The following is a 13,517-nucleotide window of genomic DNA, read 5'->3' on the forward strand; positions in this document are numbered from 1 at the left end:
AAAGCAAAATCTGATTGATGCTGCATTCTTACTTATGTTTTCCCTATATCAATGTAGCCTTTACAGAACCGCTTTCCAGTGTGTTGGGAGTCTACATATATTTTTAGTAGCATTCTTAGTGTTTGCGCCTAATATGAATGTAATTAATACATTCCGCTGGAGTATTAGTTAGGCAGAATGGAAGCGTTTTGCTTTTTCTTTGCATAGAACAATTATTTTTCATTCTGTCCCTCTTCTGATGTTTAGACTACAGTTACCATCATCCTTGGCCATTGGCCAGCTAGGCTGATGTAAGTTGTAGTCCAACCACATGTGTAGGGCAACATGGGATCCCTACCCCTGCTTTAGCCTAAGATAAGAGCTTTGTATGTTTAACCTGATTCTTGAGGTGGGGCTTGCATGCATACCGTGGGAGAAATTCAAGGTCATGCCATGTCCATCGCTCAGCAGAAGGCTGACTGATACGGAAGGTAGGTTATGTTTGTAGGCCTTAGCACAGAATGAAAAAAATAATTCTTGAATGTATCTTCATAGATACAGGAGAACAGATAAAACATCTGAATTGTGGTACTTAATTGTGGTACGTAGCTGATAAGTGTTCCAAGTATTCTAGTACATTAACGTTTGTGCCTACTGTACATTAAATGTTCATAGTTCCATGGACTTCTAAAAGAGTCTATAACTGTGCAGATTGATTTAAATTCTGTTTAAGCATAGATTATACTGCTATTTTCTCACTTAAACTTTGGTACTTAGTATCCAGCATAGCTCTTGAAACATGGAAAATACTGAAGGAAATTCTGTCTCATCCGTAAACAACTGTCCAAAAACGTATATACAAAAAAAGCACAACCTTAAGTGATGTTTAATGAGTGATCTGGAATGAAATGGCATTGTTTATTTTTGGAAATAACAGCAGCTAGACTCTTGGTTATCCCATACTGAACTACTTCCTCAGTTTATGAAGAACTAATTTCTTGCTAGAACTAAAAAGGCTGCCATCTGATCCCTTGCAATTAAAGCAAAATTATTGCAGCTGACAGAGTATTGGTAATTTCCCATGGGGCTCCTACAGAGAACCTGTTTATTCAGCATTCATCCTGATTTGCTTGAATGAAGCTTATGCGGTGGTTCGTCTATGCCTGGTCTTTATGGATAATTCATTATAATTGATTCACAAGGCAGTCATTTGATCATCCTGATTTGTTATGGGGTGTTTACACACCTTCCTGTCAGGCATTTTCGTAGAATTGTAGAGTTCATGCCATGCTTTTCATTGCATTTTCCTGTCACGTTCAAAACTGCAATGTGCTAGGACAACCACCACCACCACCACCACCACAACAACAACTTATTTATACCCCTCCCATCTGGCTGAGTTTCCCCTGCCACTCTGGGCGGCTCCCAATCGAGTGTTAAAAACAATACAGCATTAAATATTTACCCGGGCGTGCAAGGGCTGCGGGGTACCCGGGTGTCCAATTCTGGGGGGCGCCCGCCGCCCGCCGCTGAAGCCGCCTAAGCGTATTGTATTGAGCTGCTATGCAGTAGTGGGGTCAGTGGCATCTTTGACACGGCTGATCTCTCGCCGCCTGGCTGCCAGAGGGGGAGTGACGGGAAAAAAAAGACAGACAGAAAGAGAATGGGCCTATCTAGCGCTGGGAGCGCGCACAGGCTCCAGAACCTTCCCAATAACTTGTATATGCACATTCGCAAAGGCCCTCCCAGCTGCTCTAGAAATAAGGTTGCTCCCACAATGAAATGCTGCCTGAGATGGCTCTCCCACGCATGCACACAATGCCTGCCCGTCTCTTCTTTCAGACACCTCCCTTTGACCATAAGCGCATGCATGGAGTCTTTACACCAACTCCCAATGTGTTCTTTGTCTTCTTTAGAAAAGCTGGTTTTAAACAACCCCTCCCCCCCAAAAAAAAACTTTTTGGAGCCGCACAGGAGTGAGTGCTATTTATCAAATGATAATAGTGACATAAGCATAATAAAAGTTAATTTGGGGGATAAACTAAATTTGGCTCTGGGCGGATCTTTGCACCGCAGTGGTGCATATGCTAAAGACTAGGGTCTATGTGAGCTTCTCCCCACCCCCCAAAGTGTCGAACCTATCCATTTTTTCAGGGATGCTGGCGTATAAATTACTGTTTATCAAAATTCCATGAAACCACAGTCGTTTAGCCAATTGGTGCCACAGGCTTCCCGTATGTTTTATTCCATGCTATGCTATGTGTACGCTTACCTACAACTGAATATGCAACAGGAAAAATACCTGACAGCTACTGCCAAAAAAGTTATTGCTTTGGCAGACTCTGCAGACATGGACTTGCTCAGATTTCTTCCTGTAGGATTGTGATCTACATCAAAGCTTTTAAAATATGTGAAGTTGCCAACAATTTAAAGGATTGTGGTGTGTGTGTTTTGTAGTAGTCTTCATCATCATTGTGGATGGCTTTAATGATGTGTACTGATCAGTATTTAACCAGCGGTATTTTTTTCTCTGAAGAGTCTGTTGGTCTCATTCATTAATAGCAAAAACAAAACAAAAAAACCCTTGTGGAAGTGTCTCTTATTTAAACCAGGTCTTCTGTATTTAGACACAAAATTGGACAGCAGATACTCTGACAGTCATTATGCTTTGAAGCCCAGCTTCTCAACACCATTCTGAACAGGACATCAGGCAGTATGTAGTCCTTGCTATTTCACTATTAATAAAATGTCATTGTCTTAACGCTACCAAGAAAAGAAAGAAAATCCTGTGGAGACTACAAACAATGTAACCGAGAGAGCAACAACCGGGTAAAATAAAACTCATGAAAGGGCAGGTTTTTCTTTCTTTTTAAATAATAAATACTTTTGAAGGGAAACTATTATTAATTAATTTTATGAATTGCCTTTCATATAAATTTCAAGGTGATTTAAAACCATATAATAAAACAACAACAACAACAACTAATAATAATAATAATAATAATAATAATAATAATAATTACCTGCCAGATTATTAGTTACAGGTAGGTAGCCGTGTTGGTCTGAGTCGAAGCAAAATAAAAAAATTCCTTCAGTAGCACCTTAAAGACCAACTAAGTTTATATTTTGGTATGAGCTTTCGTGTGCATGCACACTTCTTCAGATACACCATGTATCTGAAGAATGTATCTGAAGAAGTGTGCATGCACACGAAAGCTCATACCAAAATATAAACTTAGTTAGTCTTTAAGGTGCTACTGAAGGAATTTTTTTATTTTGCCAGATTATTGCAAGCCAACTTTCTGCTCTACAGTCCTGCAGGTACTGTAAGATGTTTCTACCCCAAGCTTACTTCCTGATAGGGCTTGTCCACACCAGAGTTTACTGTGTTTGCATTCCCATTTGATTTGCATAGTCACATGGCACTCTCAGACAACACAATTGAAGCTTTCTCCTGTAAATTGGGGTTAACTGGATATGAGTATAATCTGGTAAATTGGGGGGAAATCGGGGTTGAAGACTCAATATTTTTGGGGAGGGTGGATTAATTGTCACGCCCTGCTACTCCATGCCCAATACTTCCTCAGTGCTTTCTCTCCTTTTCCAGCAGTGATCCTAACTGTTGTTTTGATCCCTCAGATTTGCAGAAAACCAGAACACTGCACAAGCAAGCCACATTAAAAAAATTTTTACAACATATGGAGCAATCTGAAAAGTGTGTGCTGTGAATTCCAATTGTTTTCATTTCCTTGGAGTGTCTCTCTCACACATATTTTTGATCCCTAAGATTTGCACAAAAAACAGAAATGCACAAGCAAATTTACAATTGCCTGACTGTGGTTTTGCACACTTCCTGTTGGGGGAGTTTTTAAAAAACAAGGTGTGCATGCAGCTGTTTGCATGCATGCTCTGTCAGTATGTAAGCAGCATAAAAGAATCAACCAATGGTTTCTAAGGTGCTACTGGAAGGATTTTTTTAAATTTTGTTTCAACTGCGGCAGACCAACACGGCTACCTACCTGTAAACAAATTACAAGGTGAGGACAAACACAAAAGGGGAACATCTACTGGTACTGTATGAACAGGGGAAGTGGAAGTTGCTCCTCATTTACAAATTCAAATACATTCAGGTGTGGATTCCTCAGGTCTGATTTGAATGTGGGGAAAGTTGATAAGGTCTGATTTGAATGTGGGGGAAGTGGCTAACGGCTGCATAATGCTCAAATGTGGACACGCCCCATGTCTTCTGCAATTCGTTCTCACTTTCTTCCTTGCTTGTAAATCTCCATGCAGTAAACTGATGAGGATGAGGACAGGATGTGGCTTTGGAATTCCAGTAGCTATGGAGCTGTTTATATTTATTTATAACACGTTTCTATCTCATAATTCTATCCCAAATGGAGACATTTAAAGTGGCTACCAAAGCCAGACTAAAAGATATATGACGCTTGTATTACGGTATAAGCAATGGCTTGGACTTGCTTGGTGTTGAAAGTCACTGCACCTCAGCAATTATAAGAATTCTCTTGATGCTGGAATTTGGCAAATCCACATGGGAAGAGAGAGATTTTGTAAATTAGAAATATTGGATTGAGAGATTATAGAACATTTTGTGTTGGTTATGTATGAAAAAAAAGACCCCTTTCTCCCTTTTCTCCTATTTGAAGGTTGCTAATGTTTTGACATGATTTGGCTTTGTTACTTTCAGGTCTTTTAACAAAAATATGCTCTGGGCACGAATTCTTGACATGTTGTATTACAGTGCAGCAAGGCAATAAAAGCATCTTTGTATTCATTACAGTTTTGGCAGACATTCATGGGGTTTTGTTTTTTTTATGCTTTCCAGGAAGATTCATGCTGGACTATATAAAGAGAACATGAATCAGAAAAGACTTTAAAAATATTTAGAGTAAGAGACCGTTCTCAGTTTACACACAGAAAATAATGATGGCTCTCTGCTGGCTTACTGCGTTTATGCAGTCCATCGTGTGGGTTCATAATTAAGACAGCAGTTTGCAATCCTGTGCACACTTAATGGGAGCAAGTCCCATGGCAAGACAGATTTCTCAGTAACTATGCTAGGGATGCGGGTGGTGCTGTGGGTTAAACTACAGAGCGTAGGGCTTGCCGATCAGAAGGTCGGCAGTTCGAATCCCCGTGACGGGGTAAGCTCCCGTTGCTCGGTCCCAGCTCCTGCCAACCTAGCAGTTTGAAAGCACATCAAAGTGCAAGTAAATAGGTACTGCTACAGCGGGAAGGTAAATGGCGTTTCCGTGTGCTGCTCTGGTTCGCCAGAAGCGACTTTGCCATGCTGGTCACATGACCTGGAAGCTGTACGCTGGCTCCCTCGGCCAATAATGCGAGATGAGCGCTGCAACCCCAGAGTCCGTCACGATTGGACCTAATGGTCAGGGGTCCCTTTATCTTTTATGCTTGGAACTGGGCTGCCTATCTAGTTAACCAACAATGGCCTTCTGCATTCTATATAGGACAGAGAGGCATGTCTCAGTGCAAAAGTATAAACAGGGATACATCTCACATAAGAAATGGCAATACAGAAAAGCTCACAAGGGGACATTTCACCCTCTCAGGGCAGTCTAACTGAACTTAAGATGGACATCTTTGCACAAAAGAACTTCCAAGGGAGATTGCAATGTGAAACCTCTGAATTTCAATGTATTAATACTGTGGAGCATCTACACATCAAGTCATCCATATGGCAAGAAGATGTTTCGAGCTCAATAGCACAAATCCTAAACTCTCTGCAAGCATCTAACCCTTATTAAGGGTGGCACTATGGTCTAAACCACAGAGCCTAGGGTTTGCCAATAGGAAGGTTGGCGGTTCGAATCTCTGCGACGGGGTGAGCTCCCGTTGTTTGGTCCCAGCTCCTGCCCACCTAGCAGTTCAAAAGCACCTCAGGTGCAAGTAGATAAATAGGTACCGTTCCGGTGGGAAGGTAAACGGCATTTCTGTGCGCTGCTCTGGTTCGCCAGAAGCGGCTTTGTCATGCTTTGTGGACAAATGCCGGTTCCCTCGGCCTATAGAGCGAGATGAGCGCCGCAACCCCAGAGTTGTGGCTTGAATTGGTCTGAAACTGAAACAAAACAAATCTCTATAAATAACAAAATAATTGTCCAGTAGCACCTTGGAGACTAACTAAGTTTGTTCTGGGTATAAGCTTTGTGTGCATGCACACTTCAGCTTATACCCAGAACAACCTTACAGGTAGTTGGTCTGTAAGATGCTACTGGACGATTTTTTAATATTTTTATTTATTTTGACTGTGTCAGACCAACACGGCTACCTACCTGAATCTAGGTCTCCCAGTCTGTCATAAGGTTCTGCAAGAATCCTTCTTTCCAGATTCTTCCTCAGATCATGATCCTGGCAGTCACTGCTCTCTGCTCTCTTTCCCTATTTCTCTCTGCAGAACTGCTCAAGCCAGTAGGTTTGGCCTTCTTTCAGAAGTGGGTTGCAGGAATTCTTGCCATCTCAAGAGCTTTGCCTGGAGGCCTGCTTCTGCATAATGGAGCATATCAGGGCAGATGGAAAATTAAATACAGTAATGACTTCTGGTCTCTGTGTTTCCAGTTCTCTTAGGTCATATCATGAGGTTTCAGAATCCTCAGTGGAATTTGTTCCTGGAATAGTTTATCTTATGAAGAAGATGATCATTTAATAAAGTCCCTCCGTGAATTAGGGACTTTCCCTGTAGAGAGAAGTGAGGGATGGATGGGACTTGTCCACCTTGGAAGGTAGCCCATGTAGGAGGAAAACTCTAATCCTAAACCTTCACTGCCTTGCGGAATATCTTCGGGAAAAGAAAAGGCTAAGGGATAAGCCCTACACAGATCCAGAGTGCAATCCTTAAGACAGTTGGATGGCACCTTGTACATCTCCTTCTGCAACTCCTGCAGCTAAGCTGGTGCCAAATATATTGCTTTCCTTTTCTTTGGACCACAAAGGGCAGTCTTGTCATCTTGGCAGCCCTGGACCTCCATAAACACTGCGCAGGCTTGCGCCCCAAAGAGGTAACTTCAGTGGTTTGGCTTCACCCCCAGAGGCGCACTCCATTGACTCTCAAGACCAGGCATCCCCAAACTTCGGCCCTCCAGATGTTTTGGACTACAATTCCCATCATCCCTGACCACTGGTCCTTTTAGCTAGGGATCATGGGAGTTGTAGGCCAAAACATCTGGAGGGCCGCAGTTTGGGCATGCCTGCTCAAGACAGACAAATGCCAACAACAATCTTGTTGCACAAAATAAAATAAAAATGTTTTTGGCCCCTTAGTTATGTGCTTACTTTCTTCTGTTCAAGATAATACCGTATATATATAGAGAGAGGTTCTTATTGAAATGGCCTATGTTCCCACCCAAATTATATCCTTAGCATTTGTAGCACCCTTATTGATGTCATTAGTTTTGTTTTCTTACAGTACATTTGCACTTGTTCATTAGATACTTCTAAGTAAAGTCCAGCCAAATGACAGAAGATTCAAGATGTATATAAATATATACAATATAAAACTTTTTAAGTTTTGTAAAAGTCTTTTGAACAACATTCCTCAGCTGTGCTTCATATGTAAAACACAGGAAGTGCCTTTTAATCACAGCACATGGAGCCATTTCAACACAGACGAATAAGTGAAAACTGACTTCACTTCGTCATATTTTATCTCTCGTTGCCCTTTAAACAGCTTGTCCTGCAAACATAAATGGCATTGTTTACAGGCTCCACTGCTTATTGTAAATGCATCTGTAGAATGAAAGTTATTGGATATAGAGTATATATATTTAGGAGCTGGATGTTCTTAAAATTTAGAATGGTTGCTTCCTCCATACAAACATGTCCAAGCATGTCCAAGCACTCATACACAACCCAATGAGAGGTTTGGGATCTTTTGCTGCTGCCCTTGTTATGAATATGTGTTAACGTATGCCCACAATAATTTCTCACACCAAAGGAATAAAGAAAGCTTGGTTTATTATATGAAACAGAAGTGACACTTCAGAAGGCAAAATTACAATTTAAGCAGGCAGCAGCTCACAAAATACAAATACACCTTGCTCTAAAGAGTAACAGAAATACTTAATGTTTTTTCAAATACATTTATGCCACAGAAACCCACACGAGAGCCTGGCAGAAGAATATACCTGTCCTTAAGTCTATATGCTGGTCATTGAAAGCGCTGGATAAGTTCTGTTGAAGCTAGCAGAGCCAACTGGGAATCTGGAGTTTTAAATAATATATTTAGCTAATGCCTCCTAGTAGTGAAGGGGGGGGGCTTTGAAATGAACAATTCCTGCCCCTTTCTCACCTTGCCCATCCTAGTGAGAAAATGACTAAAAACTGACCACCCTGTTTGCTTAACGAAAGGGTGAAAGACTGTGATTGTAAGCCATTTACTGAACCTGGCCATCTTAGTCTGCTCCCTGCCTTATTATTGTTGCACCATGACCTTGATGGCCCCCATTCAGGATTTTGAATAGACTTTGCTAGCAACCTGATTTTACAAGGTTTGTGGAGCTCAGGATGTTCTCTCTGAATAAATCCAGGACACGTTTTTGAGATGAGGCTGGTGTCAGGCTTGTACCAAGCAAGGTTCATTCATGATGGAGAATCTCACGTCACATTGAAGTTATGTCAGCATTTATACATATGGTATGATCTACAGAGATAAACCACAGAAATGAGTTCAGAATCACACACTCCTGTTCATAAAGCTAAAAATAAAATAAAATAATACCAGCAAAGACTCTGCCTTCTTGCTCTCTAGCTACCGTACTAGATACCATATTTCCTGGACAACATATTACTCAGGCACAAAATATCGCAGGTCTTGCTAAAGTTAGCCAGGGTGGAAAGTTTAGCTCAGCAGTTTCAAAGCCTGCAGTGTTGAAAGAGAACTGAAAAAAGGAAGCAAGAGAGAAGTGAGAGAGAAAAAAGGACATTGCAAGTCAGAAAGCTACTGCACACAAGGAGGATTTTGGGTTCCGCCTGGAATGGAGAAGTACAATTTTTGCCCAGAATAACATAAATGAAATGTTGCAGGTGGTGAGCATAAGCCAGACACCTTTCGGTATCACTGTCCTTTTGTGATTTATTTTTTTCAGTTGTGTTAGCCATTTGGACCTCATAAAATTTGCCTGTAGTTGTTGAATGCGATGAATTTTATAAACTGGAAGAGAAGGATTTGGACAGAAAATTAAATTTGGGAGAAAGTCATATTATCTCAACTCAAGAGTTCACACCAGCAGTTTCCAGGGATAGCAGTCTCAGCTTAAGCTTCCTCATAGTGTTCTGGGAATGAAATAAGGTGGGGGAGAGAACCACGTATGCTAACTTGAAATCCTTGGAGAAAAAGGTGGGGTATTAATGCACTCTAACAACAACTACAACAACATAGCAAATTATGTAATAGCCTTTGGGGCACTTGCACAAAAAATAGAAGCACTTCTACCATATTCAGCATTGAAATGGGTATTTGAAATTCAAAGTAAAATTTAGTACCATATACCTGCTTTTAAAGAGCTGACTGGAGAACTCATTGGGCTGATTCACATGTAATGCAATACCATGGTTTAGTCAATGCGCAGGCTGAACAAATACACTGAATTAATAAATAAATATCTGAATTACACCTGCAAGTTGTTCCTATGATTTCTGAGTAATGAATAATGTGCCTTTTGCTATGGAACTTTGGGCAGTTTTTAATTCAAGTCCATTTCAATTCAATAATTTAAAGGGTTGGATTCAATATTTGTGCTAAGTGAAGTATGTGTGTGGAGAATGAGATCTGTTTGGGCAAGACTTTCCCATCTTCTCCTCCCCATTTGCACCTGCACCACCACCTCTGAAACCCTTTTTCTGGGTTTCCCCAATCCTATAGCCCAGGTTTAGGGGTGGAAGCAGGTGGGTGGGTGGATTCAAGTGGCCTGTTGTATGAGTGGACCTCATTTCCCCACTCCTGCCTGTTAACGTTTTACACAGCTTTTCTGCCTGGTTGCCTGAAACTTGGAACTGATTTGTTCTCCCCACAGGCAGATCAGGCAAGTGGTTACTGACAAGAGTTGGGACTCAGCCATACAGCTGCAAATAAAACGGTTTAAATGTGTTTTAAGGGCAATATACAATGTGACACTAGATGGCAATGGTGAGCCACATAGAAATTTCAATGTTTTTTTTTTAAGTGCTTTAAAAAAGCATTTTCAGAACTGTTTTTATATGTGTGTAGATTCTACCTAGGTTAAACCTCTGGCTGCAGTACACATGTTCCCTTGCAGTATGTCCTATCAAACTTGCACTGCAAGAGAGCAAGTTTGTACGAGGGTCACTCATTAAAGATTTCCCCTGACCAACTTCTGGTTATTGTAGGAGGATGAAATTGCACATGTATAATGATACATCTCTCAATAGGTAATGTGGTAATTTGTAGCTCTGAACTCCCAACAGTTTCTATGTTACTGGTGCTAATGTGGAGTAACGTCTGATAATGGAGCCAGTTGAATGCAGAGCAGTCATCAGGTTCCTGTACTTGAAAGGGCACATACCACGGGAGACGTTTGATGAGATGAAAGGGACTTATGGGGAGGGTGCCCCATCGTATGACATAGTCAAGCACTGGCATCGTCAGTTCAAGTGTGGTTGGACTTCAGTGGAACAGCTCCCATTCCTGGGGGACAACAATCCGCAATTGATGAAGACACAATCTGACAAGTGGAGGCCGCCATTTTGGAGGATCGTCACATAACCATTCACCAACCAGGTGCAAATGTCAAGATCAGTGAGTGTGGGCTCTGTAGAAAAAATCACCCATGACCATTTGCACATGGGACAGGGGTCCGCATGGTGGGTTCCCCGGCTGCTGTCGCCTTTCCAGAAGCAGGAACGAGTCACATGCTCATGGTATCTTTGGTCACGAAAACCATGATGACTTCTTTGCCAGACTAATTACTCAGGACAAAACATGGGTCCATCATTATGACTCAGAGACTAAATCCCTCCTTATCTCCCGACCTCATACCATTGGACTTCCACATCTTTCCAACCATGAAGTTATTTTTGAAGGACAAGCTTTTTCCAGATGATGAAATGCTGATTTCTGAGATCAAGTCGTGGCTTCTGACACAGCCTGCCAACTTCTACAGACGAGTTCTCCACAGCTGCATAAAGTGATGGGAGAAGTGTTTGACTCTTGCTGGTATCTATGTAGAAAAGGACTAATAACTGTGTCCAGTTTCGTTTGTCTCATGCACGGGAAGTACTTCAGGGGAAATCTTTAATGAATGCCCCTTGTACATATCAATAAACACAATTTTGGAGGAGTGTGTAGATCACACTAGGGCACTGTTTACAAAGCACATTTGTTGCTCAACTGAAGCTGGAGGAATGAAAGTAAAATTGTTTGGCATGAAATATCCCCGTCCCATGGAGTCATGGTTCTTGCCACTTGTTTTGGCTCCCGTTTTACTACAGATGGACATAGCAGGTACATGGAACACTTCTAAGGAGGTTTTTAAAAAATGTAATTATTTTTCTCCAGGTTTGCTGCTGTTCACTGTTTTTGGCTGCTATACCACAGCAGGTCATAGAGGAGGGGATATTTTGGACTTCCTCCTCCTCCTCTTCTTCTTCTTCTTCAATCACTCATAGCTGAGTAAGATAGTTTTCCATGAACATGGTCTTAACAGTGAGTCCGTAAATGACTACAGAGGCCAATTCTGGATCCACATGTCCTTGCACGGTGGGGGTTTGCCAAATGTGCCTTCCTCTTAGCTCGTTTCTCCTTTTTGTCCTGAGTTTGTGCTTCTTAAAAGTCTATGACACCTTTGGTAAAGGCTGTTCTCCAGTTGGAGCTCTCGCAGGCCAATGTTTACTGGGAAACACTGGCTCTTTTGGTACAGTGTGCCTATATTTTGTGAATACATATTGTACAAATGATAGAAAAACTTCGATAAACTACAAAGCTTGCTATGTTTACCTTCCTCCATCCCTGGGACCTATCAGTTATGAATTCCCTGATCCAAAAGGGAATCCAAGTATGAGAGTCATTCCTTCATGAAGAATTTTGACAAGCTTTTCCTTGCATTTTGAGTAGTTGCAAGAAAAGTGTTAATCTCATTCAATTTATCTAACAGTTACAGTATCTGCTTTCTCCTTATGGGTACATGCAGCTTGTGAGAGCTGATTATGTGCACCATATCTTTGCGTTTTCTGAAAAGGGTAGCGATTGGGGCCTGCAAGATGCTGCCACTGTAAAATACTCATAACTGCACTGACATTCTCGGCTAGTCATTTACAAGGCAGATTTTTGCCCCCTAAGGCTATGCAGCCCAGCATTACTTGAGAATATAAACCTCTCTGAAGGCCATGCTCCTTCTGAAGAAATGTGCATTGAGAGAAGGAGGCTGCACGCCTCAAATATGCTCTTGGGACTGTCGAAGGATGCATAGTTTGGGCAGAACACACACGAGCCCCAAATGCTGTGGCTGTTCTCCATGCACCAGTCTTGCTCACGAACCCTTTACAATTGCACAACATGGGAAGGAAGTCCCGTCGCTTTCCAGGGGACCTACTCCCAAGGGGGATTCTATTGCTTGGATAAAACTCTAGCTGCGGGGTTTGCCTGGATCTTGAGCCAAGTGGCCCCAGCCTTGACTCTTCCCCTCTCTGTTTCCAGGCCGCCCACATGACGAGCAGGCGCAGCCTTGAGGCGATGCAAAGGCCATTGTCGGGATAGCCCCGTTGGTTAGAGCGCGGGGCATAATTATCCCTGGGGGCCTGGACGAGATAACCCTCAGGATCCCTCCGGACTTGGCAAGGAAAATAGGAGAAATTAAGGGGATATCAGAACAGAAAATAGATAAAGATTGGGAAATGTTTAATGAATATTTAGCAAATTTTGTGGAAAACGCTGATCTCTTAGCAGACAGGTGAAGGACTCATGCAATGTAAATAAAAACAAAAAGAAATATGTAAACAGGTATACAGTACAAGGGAATTTGGATACAGAAACCGAAATAGAGAAAAGGCTGGAAGTCATCACAGGGTGGAGGGGGTGGGGTGGTTGTGTTCTTTTTTATTGTTTGCAATTATTCCTTTTTCTTATATAAATTTTCATATGAAAGTATAGTATAATCGATGTATAATTATAGATTGATATATTATTATTTTTACTTTTATTTTTTTACTTTTTACTTTTTTCTCTTTTGTGTATGTCTGTATTCTTTTATTTTTGTAATATATGGAAGGAAGATCAATAAAGAATGAATTTTCTTTGAATAAAAAAAATACCTCCCGACTCTACGGTTCTATCGAAGGGGCCAGCTCGAGCCTGCGCGCACGAGGGTGTTTGCGGAGAAGCGGGGCCTAGGAGCGCGCCGAGCTCCTCTTTCCCGCCAAAAGGGAAGGCGAGGCACAGCTGGCGCTCGCGGCTGTCCCGTCCCCCCACTCGCGGCAGAGACAAGAGCTGTCGTGACGCGCGCCGTCAAGCAGAGAGCGCGCAAGGCGCTGCACAAGGCGCCTCCCAGGGA

Source organism: Zootoca vivipara, chromosome 5, assembly GCF_965207765.1.
Source record: "Zootoca vivipara chromosome 5, rZooViv2.hap1.1, whole genome shotgun sequence".
Lineage (NCBI taxonomy): Eukaryota > Metazoa > Chordata > Lepidosauria > Squamata > Lacertidae > Zootoca > Zootoca vivipara.